The sequence below is a fragment of the Cervus elaphus genome, chromosome X, assembly GCF_910594005.1.
Source record: "Cervus elaphus chromosome X, mCerEla1.1, whole genome shotgun sequence".
NCBI classification, from domain to species: Eukaryota; Metazoa; Chordata; class Mammalia; order Artiodactyla; family Cervidae; genus Cervus; species Cervus elaphus.
Window position 1 is genome coordinate 127,180,476 of NC_057848.1, and position 10,291 is coordinate 127,190,766.

Sequence of the window (10,291 nt, forward strand, 5' to 3'; positions counted from 1 at the left end):
AGCCCAGGACAGGAAGGCATTGTCTTGAGGATCAAATGGCAGACTCAGGATTTTTGGAGTCAGCAGAAGTAGGCTCACATAGATTATCAGACCCATCTGAAAAGTACAAAGTCAGAGCAAAGAAAGTAAAGACATATAATGAAGCCACTTAGTTCTGATCAGGGTGCCACCTCTTAACCCGAGAGTGATGTACCCACAAACCAATTCCTGGCACTTCGATAGCTGTGGGAGAAGAAAGAATAACCTGGTAATGGCCTTCCCAGAGGGGTTCAAGGGGTTGGTCCCCAGATCCCAATGTCTTTATGAGGACCTCAGTTCCTGGCTCAAGTAGAGGCTTGCTTGACTCAGAGGCTGGGTCAGGAGTCGTCTCCTGGAGTTCAGTTAATGCCTGTTGATAAGCTGAGAGCTGAGTTTCATAATTAGCTAACTCCAAGGCTTCAGGGTCTATAACAGTGTCTGTGCATAAGAAAGGCCTTCCATAAATACATTCAAAGGGGGACAGTCCCTCCTTTTCGGGGGCAGTCCGAGCCCTCATTAAAGCTATGGGTAGAACTTGTCTTGAGTCTCTTGAGTTAAATTGCACAGATGTCTTTTGTTAATGTCATTAGCCTTTTCAACCTTTCCTGAGGACTGGGGTCTCCAGGAACACTGTAACTGATATTCTATTCCTAGAGCTTTAGATATCCCCTGAGTTACAGCAGCTTTAAAGGCGCAGCCATTGTCACTCTGAAGGCTCTGCGGCAGCCCAAACCTGGGGATAATTTCATGGATTAAAATCTTTATAACCTCCTCAGCCTGTTCACCATGACAGGGAAAAGCCTCAATCTATCTAGTAAAAGTATCCACCCAAACTTGTAAGCAAGAATATCCATTAGCTTTTGACATATGAGTAACATCAATTTCACAGTCCTCTTCAGGATACTTTCCACTTCATTGTAATCCAGATTTTGTTAGCTTTTCAGTCTTTAGGTTATTTTTCTGATAAACCTCACATCTTTTTATAATGTTTTTTAAAGTTTTTATTACATTTTTACCTTCAAACAAATGAGAAGCCATCTGGTAAGTACTTTCTACACCTAAATGAAAACTCTGGTGTAAACCCTTAAGAATTTTCCATTGAGCATTTTCAGGAATTATTAATTGCCCATCCTCGGACTGTAACCATCCTTTATCAGTAATCTTTGCTCCTCTTTTCTCATATCTTTCTAATTCTTCCTCAGTATATTGTGGTTTTTCCTGTTCCACAGGACCTGTGCAGATCAAAGGCATCGGTAGTGAGGAGGTTTCATAAAGTGCCACCTTTCTGGCTTGACAGCCAGCCAGCTGATTACCTTCAGCTACTTTACTCCTATCCCTGTTGTGCCCTTTGCAATACATAACAGCTACTTCTTTAGGATAATATATAGCAGTTAAAAGTCTCTCAATCTCTGAAATGCTTAATAGGTTCTCCTGTTGCTGTTTTAAACTGTCTTTCTTTTCATATTTCAGCATGAACATGTAAAGTCAAATAAGCATGCTTAGAATCAGTGTAGATATTTACTCGCTGCCCGTTGCTTAACTCTAGTGCTTGGGTGAGAGCCACAAGCTCTGCTAACTGAGCATTGGTTCCCTGGGGGAGAGATTTTGCTTCCAAAACCTGTTCAGCATTCACCAAGGCATAACCTGCTTTACACTTTCCATCTTGAACAAAAGAACTGCCATCTGTAAATATTTCCATGTCAGGATTATCTAATGGGGTATCCATTAGATCTTCCCGAGCTGCATAGTTTAAAGTTAGAAACTGGGAACAATCGTGATCAGGTGTTTCATTTTCCTTCTCAGGAAGGAAAGTGGCAGGATTTAAATTTCCAGAAACTTTAAGCTTAGTTATTGGTCCTTCTAAGAACAATGACTGATATTTAAGAAGCCTACTGTCTGTCATCTAAGTATTAACCATAGACTTTGAGATTCCACTCACATCATGAGAAGTTGGTACAGTAAGATTTCATCCATTAATTATTTTTAAAGCTTCAGGTGTTAATAAAGCCATTGCCCCAATTACTCTTAGACAGTGGGGCCACCTGTGTGAAATTACATCTAATTCTCTGTTTAGATAAGCAATAGGTTGCTGGTGAGGCCCTCAGGGTTGTGTCAAAACTCCCAAGGCCATATCCTTTCTTTCAGTGACAAACAAATTGAATTCTGACACTGTGGGCAAGTTCAAAGCGGGATCTTGTAGGAAAGCAGCCTGAAGAACCTTAAAAGCCTTTTGAGTATCTGGAGACCAAACCAGTTGGTCAGTTTGGGCCTGCTGAGTCTCAGTTATAAGTTTATATAAAGGTCGGGCAAGTTCCCCATTACCCAGAATCCAAATGTGACAGTAGCCTGTGATTCCCCAAAATTCTCTTAATTGTCTTAAAGTCATAGTTAGGGGATGATTTAGTATAGGCTTAATTATCTACAGGCCTATGGCCCTAGTCCCTTCTGTTATGATTAGGCCCAGATATCTAACAGATTGTTGACAAAGCTGAGCCTTTTCTCTTGATGCTTTATAACCGCATCTTGCCAGAAAGTTTAAGAAATCTTCTGAAGCTCATGAACAAGCTTCCTCTGTCTCAGCACAGAGCTGAATATCATCTACATATTGTAGTACCACTGCTTCAGAGCTATTAAAGTTTTGTAGATCCCGTGACAAACCTTGTCCAAATAAGTGAGGGCTGTCACAAAATCTCTGGGGCAAAACTGTCCAGGTTAACTGAGAAGCTGGCTGCATAGGGTCTTCAAAGGCAAATAGAAATTGACTTTCCTCTGCCAAAGGCACTGAATAGAAGACATCTTTTAAATCAATTACTGAGAAATATTTGGCTCATTCAGGAATTTCAGACAATAAAGTATAAGGATTAGGCACTGGGGTGTAAAGGAACTACAGCCTTATTTATTATTCATAAATCTTGAACTAGTCTCCATTTACCATTTGATTTCTTTATACTCAAAATAGGAGTGTTGCATGGACTTTTACAGGGAATTAACAGCCCCTGCTCCTTTAAATTCTCAATGATGGGTTTTAACCCTTCCTTAACCTCAGGTTTCAGTGGATACTGCTTCTTATGTGGAAATAAGTGTGGGCCTTTGAGCTTGACAACTAAAGGAATAACATTTTGTGTTCAACCCACAGATTTTCCATCAGCCCATACTCTAGGATTTACATTTTGTTCAATTAAAGGGAGAGAAAGGTAAGGCTCCATATTCATGAAAACAGAGGCATGGGCCTTGATCAGTATATCCCTCCCCAAAGGGGTGAGGGAGACTCTGGCACGATTAGAAAGTCGTGTGAAAATAGCACAGAATCTCAGTTACAACTTAAAGAATAAATGAAATAATACCTTTTGGCTCATTCAGACAGTCCCATTACAGAAGCGGATGAGGAAGAAAGTGGGCCAGGGGCTTCAGTAAGCACAGAGAAAGTCACCCCAGTGTATAAAATGAAATCGACAGATTGCCACCCCCCTCAGTTATTAATACCCGGGGTTCCTCAGGTGTAATTAGGATGGGAGCTTGTGTGTGGACCCTCAGGCACCTTCAGTCCTGATTGTCTTGAGAGTCTGACCCCTGAAACCTACACCTCTGGGGGCAGTCTCTCCTCCAGTGTGGTCCCTTGCAGACCGGACATGGAGCTGGGGGCGGCCTAGAGACCTGACGGCAATCCTGCTTGAGGTGCCCTTCCTTTCCACAGTAATAGCAAGCCCATCCCTTTTCAGCTGGGTCCCTCTGGGCATTTTTCTCAGGCTGTTTCAGAATGGTTCTTACAGCCATTATGAGGGCTTCCACCTGTTCCTTTGTCCTTTTTTGCCTTTCTTTCTTTTACCCATATTCCCTAATATAATACACTGTCTGAGCCGGTTGTAACAGATTATCTAAGGACTGATTTGGTCCATATGCCCGTTTTAATAACTTATGGCAGGTATCTGGAGCCGACCGAGTGAGAAATCTATCTTTTAAGATCACTCTTCCCTCTTCACTTTCAGGGTCAATCTCAGTGAATCTGCAAAGGGCTTCTCTCGGTCTATCTAGGAATTTACCAGGAGCTTCCTTCTCCTCCTGTTCTATGTTTGCCAATTTGGCATAGTTTTAAAGGCTTAGCACACGCTTGCCTGAGTACTTAAAGAATACATCTGACAAAATGACTCTGATGCCATCTTCCTTTAGCTGTGTTATAGTCCCAGTCTGGTTTCCTGTCCTCCATCTCATCTTGTATTTCACCCTTAGTTTGTGCTGTCTGAGCTTCTCTTACTTCGATGGTCTGAGTTTCTACTGAAACCAGAGTAGTCTGAGGTTGTACTGAGACAGGAGTTGTTTGGACCTCTACTTGGGCAGTTTGAATCTCAGTTTGAGTTTTTATTGAGACCAAGGCAACCCTTCTTGTGGGGGTTCTCTGACTTTCAGTTTGCTCAGTTTGGAGCCCCGGGTACGGGGGCAAAGTAGGACTGGAGGGAGCTGAAGGTTTCACACCCAAATCTATACCCTTAGGACATAAGTCTGGCGTATTTCACAGAGAGAAAAAGGGTAACACATATGCTACTTCTACCCATTTCCCTTGTTTTCTACAGAACTGGTTTAATTGTAAAACAGTATTGTAATTAAGAGACCCTCCAACCGGCCACTGTTCACCGTCCTCCAATGGGTACTGCGGCCATGTAGTATCACTTAGGAAGACCAGGTGTGTCTTCTTTAAGCCCTGGGGATCAAATATATCCCAATTTTTCAGGATACAGTTCAAAGGAGTGAGGCTGAAATTGTTAGCTCCCATCTGTAAGAGAAAAAAAAAACGACCAGCTCCATCTTTCTACCGGAGGCGTCCCTCCCTGGTCTAGATGGGGGTGTAGACAGACTTTACACCAAAGCTTTCCTTCCCTGGTCAGACTTAGTCTGTCCCTTACTGATGCAGGTGCCATACTCGTCCCTCCCGGTTCTACCACCGAGACAGGGTGGAGAGGCACCAGGGGTATACCTGATGGCATCCCAGACTGATATCCAGCTCCTCACCATTAAAACCTTGCTTGCCTCTGATGCCACCCAGGGTGCAACCAGAGTAACCTTCCAGAATGCCTCCCAAGCTAAGACCACTGGGGGAAACATTCATCACCAGAGTGCCTGTGCATGACCCTGAGTATATTCCTGACCATGATAAGACTGTTAGGAACATAAAACTGAGATGTTCCTTCCAAGCATCAGCACACCAGTATAAGCGATAGCAAAAGAGATGGTGAAGGGCTCGCCAGTGAAGAAAAATTGATAGGGCCAGTCCTTCCAGTTCATTCCCACAGATTCCATAGAAAGACTATCTAAGGAGTTTGGGACCAAAGCCATTGGAAAGCCTCCTCTGGTCCACGGAGAGCCAGCATTACCAAAGGGGAAAAAAAAAAGACCCATTGCAGTTCAAATCTGAGTAACCTTTAACCTCAGAGATGCTCTTGGAGCTTGAGCTCCATCTAACTTCTAACTTTGGATTCCTAGCAAGGCTAGATGTTTCCTAACTACCAATCCAAGTTTGGGACCTAAGTAAGAGTACACAGTAACAGCATAGATCACAAGTCCCTTGAAAGCCTATGATCCAACAGATTAGGTTAGTAGTAATTGAAGAAAGTAGGGGAAACCACTAGACCATTCAGGTATGACCTAAATCAATTCCCTTATGACTATACAGTGGAAGTGAGAAATAGAATTAAGGGACTAGATCTGATAGACAGAGTCTCTGATGAACTATGGACAGAGGTTTGTGACATTGTACAGGAGATAGGGATAAAGACCATCCCCATGGAAAAGAAATGCAAAAAGGCAAATAGTTGTCTGAGGAGGCCTTATAAATAGCCGTGAAAAGAAGACAAGAGAAAAGCAAAGGAGAAAAGGAAAAATATTCCCATTTGAATGCTGCGTTCCAAAGAATAGCAAGGAGAGATAAGAAAGCCTTCCTCAGCAATCACTGCAAAGAAATAGAGGAAAACAACAGAATGGGAAAGACGAGATCTCTTCAAGAAAATTAGAGATATCAAGGGAACATTTCATGCAAAGATGGGTTTGATAAAGGACAGAAATGGTATGGACCTAACAAAAGCAGAAGATAGTAAGAAGAGGTGAAAAGAATACACAGAAGGACTGTACAAAAAAGATCTTCACGACCCAGATAATTACGATGGTGTGATCACTCACCTAGAGCCAGACATCCTGGAATGTGAAGTCAGGTGGGCCTTAGAAAGCATCACTACGAACAAAGCCAGTGGAGGTGATGGAATTCCAGTTGAGCTATTTCAAATCCTAAAAGATGATGCTGTGAAAGTGTTGCACTCAATATGTCAGCAAATTTGGAAAACTCAGGAGTGGCCACAGGACTGAAAAAAGTCAGTTTTCATTCCAATCCCAAAGAAAGGCGATGCCAAAGAATGCTCAAACTACCGCACAATTGCACTCATCTCACACGCTAGTTAAGTAATGCTCACAATTATCCAAGCCAGGCTTCAGCAATACATGAACCGAGAACTTCCAGATGTTCAAGCTGGTTTTAGAAAAGGCAGAGGAACCAGAGATCAAATGGCCAACATCTGATGGATCATCAAAAAAGCAAGAGAGTTCCAGAAAAACATCTATTTCTGCTTTATTGACTATGCCAAAGCCTCTGACTGTGTGGATCACAATAAACTGTGGAAAATTCTGAAGGAGATGGGAATACCAGACCACCTGACATGCCTCTTGAGAAACCTGTATGCAGGTCAGGAAGCAACACTTAGAACTGGACATGGAGCAACAGACTGGTTCCAAATAGGAAAAGGAGTACGTCAAGGCTGTATATTGTCACCTGGCTTATTTAACTTCTATGCAGAGTACATCATGAGAAATGCTGGGCTGGAAGAAGCACAAGCTGGAATCAAGATTGCTGGGAGAAATATCAATAAGCTTAGATATGCAGATGACATCACCCTTATGGCAGAAAGTGAAGAGGAACTAAAAAGCCTCTTGATGAAAGTGAAAGAGGAGAGTGAAAAAGTTGGCTTAAATTTCAACATTCAGGAAACTAAGATTGTGGCATCTAGTCCCATCACTTCATGGGAAATAGATGAGGAAACAGTGAAAGCAGTGTCAGACTTTTTTTTTGGGGGGCTCCAAAATCACTGCAGATGGTGACTGCAGCCATGAAATTAAAAGACGCTTACTCCTTGGAAGGAAAGTTATGACCAACCTAGATAGCATATTAAAAAGCAGAGACATTACATTGTCAACAAAGGTCCATCTACTCAAGGCTATGGTTTTTCCAGTGGTCAAGTATGGATGTGAGAGTTGGACTGTGAAGAAAGCTGAGTGCCAGAAAATTGATGCTTTTGAACTGTGGTGTTGGAGAAGACTCTTGAGTCCCTTGGAGTGCGAGAAGATCCAACCAGTCCATCCTAAAGGAGATCAGTCCTGGGTGTTCATTGGAAGGACTGACGTTGAAGCTGAAACTCCAACACTTTGGCCACCTCATGCGAAGAGTTGACTCATTGGAAAATATCCTGATGATGGGAGGGATTGGGGGCAGGAGGAGAAGGGGACAACAGAAGATGAGATGGCTGGATGGCATTACTGACTTGACGGACATGAGTTTGAGTAAACTCCGGAAGTTGGTGATGGACAGGGAGGCCTGGCATGCTGCGATTCATGGGGTCACAAAGAATCAGACACGACGGAGTGACTGAACTAAACTGAACTGGCTGAATTCCCAAGAAGTTATGAAATGGTCAAAGAGACCAGAAACTTTGAACAAGAAAGGACAGTTTGGTCCGCACGTTTTGCCCATTTTCTGGTCAGTCCCTGAAGGAGATATTGGCTTTGGCAGGTCTGTATAAACCCCTGACAGGTTTCTGCCATAAGCCGTATGAGGTCACCGTGGAACCACAGAGCAGGGCATTTCACTTTTTTCGCACAGGGCACATCATTCATTCACACAAGTGCACCATAGAGTTAGTAAAGTACAGCAGAAATCATGTTCACTAGAACAAAGAACTGGAGCTCCAAGCATCCATACCTTGTCCTGAAGAATCTCAGACGGGCCCCCAATATGAAAGGTTGTTGTTGACCCATGAAAAGATGCTGAAATTCTTGGCCTCTGGAAGATAAGAATTCAATCTGGGGCCAGAGATGAGGCTTGATCGCTCAGAGCTTTTTTACAATAGTGTTTTATTAAAGTATAAAAGGCATAGAGAAAGCTTCTGACATAGACATTGGAAGGGGGCAAAAAGAATACCCCCTTGCTAGTGTTGGCAATGGAGTTATATAAATTTTAATTAGTTATTACAATGAATCAAGAGTGTCTCAAGTTTGTGAAAATTTTACCAGATCTACTCCCAAAATTTACATTTTAGGATAACAAGATCGTAATTTAACAACAGAAATATCCTCCAGACCCACTCCCATAAAATACATTCTAAGATGTTAGGATTAGTCAGAAGGTTTTCAGGAAGGAGAAACTGTCCTTCAGGCAGATACATTGTTGTTGTATAATCCCTAGTATAGAGTTTAAACTGAGTTGTGTAATTGACTAAGACTAAGGAATGCAGAGTAAAAAAAGTTTGTCCTTTTCTCCCCCTTGAGAATTCCAGACCCTCAATCTCTACTTCGAGAGCCCCAGACCCCTTTCTCCTCCTTGGGGGCCCTGAACTTCTTATTAATCTGCCTAGGAATTGACTCTGTCTCTAGGACATGGAAGCAACCTAGATGTCCATCAGCAGATGAATGGATAAGAAAGTTGTGGGACATATACACAATGGAATATTACTCAGCTATAAAAAAGAACACATTTGAGTCAGCTCTAATGAGGTGAATGAACCTATATTCTTAGGATTATTGAGCCAGGATAGATTCCATAGTGCTTGTGGTAGGCTGAATCCCCTCCCCCACCCAAAGAAATCCACCTCCTAATCCCGGATACCTGTGAATATTACTTTATATGGTAAAATAAATGAAAGAATGCTATTTTACATAGTAAAATAAAACTTAAAAATAAATTTAATTGCAGATATAATTAAAGATCTTAAAATGGGGATATTACCCTGGATTATCCAGATGGGCCCTAAATTTAATCAGATGCAGTAGAGCGAAGTAGAGAGAGATCTTACACACATCGAGAAAAGGTCAAGTGAAGACAAAGCAGAGACATTTGAAGATGCTTCTCTTGAAGACTGAAGTGATGTGGCTATAAAGCCCAGGAATGCCAGCAGCCTCCAGAAGCTGGAAAACACAGGCATGGATTTTCCCACAGAGCAGCCAGTGGGACTATCATCCTCCCAGCATCTTCATTTCAGCCAAGTAATATCGACTTCTGACTTCCAGAACTGTGAGATAATTTCTGTTGTTTTAAGCCACCAAGTTTGTGGAAGATTGTTATAGCAGTCACAGGAAACTAATACAGTGCCTCCTCAAAGCTATCACTACTTAACAGACTTAATCCAGTAATTTCTAGTTCTCAATAGGTCTCAGGCCTCATTTTCCATATACTAGACACGGTGCTCGTCTTAAGTTCTTTGGCCAAGTTTTCTTGGAACACATCGTTTTTCAGGTTCATGGAGAAGGAATGGGGAATGATAGGGCCCTTTACCTGAAACATACTATAGAGTACCCCATGAACTATACAGTAAATAGAATTCTCCAGGCCAGAATACTAGAGTGGGTAGCCTTGCCCTTCTCCAGGGCATCTTCCAAACCCAGGGATCAAACCCAGGTCTCCCACATTGTAGGCAAACTCTTTACCAGCTGAGCCACCAGAGAAGCCCTACCTGAAAAGCACTATCCAAAAATTACGTCTCAACTACCAAAATGTTCATGAATGAGTTCTGCAGACCTGGCAGCTCTTCTGACTGGATTAGATCTTAAGGAGTCATATAAGCCATCTACCCATCTTTGCCTGCACACAGCTAAGATCCTGAACATGGCAAAGGTATCTGGTTTCTGGAAGATGCTTGGGCTGCTCAGAACAGAGTAATTATCATTCAAGAACTATGGGCAGACTAGATCTTAGGAGAAGCTGGCTGGAGAAAGAAGCACATAGAAAATGGATTGGAATTTATTGCTATAAAGTGAAAAATAATTATTCCCAGCAATGCTGCTGGTATGTTAGCAACAGTTCTCTCTCAAGTGTTAGATTAGGAAATAAGTTCTGTGAAAAAAGATTAGAACAGAGTCTTGAACACATTTTAACCATCCTGTAAAATTCAACCCTGAATATTCATTGGAAGGACTGTTGCTGAAGCTCCAAAACTTTGGCCACCTAATGGGAAGAGCCAATTCA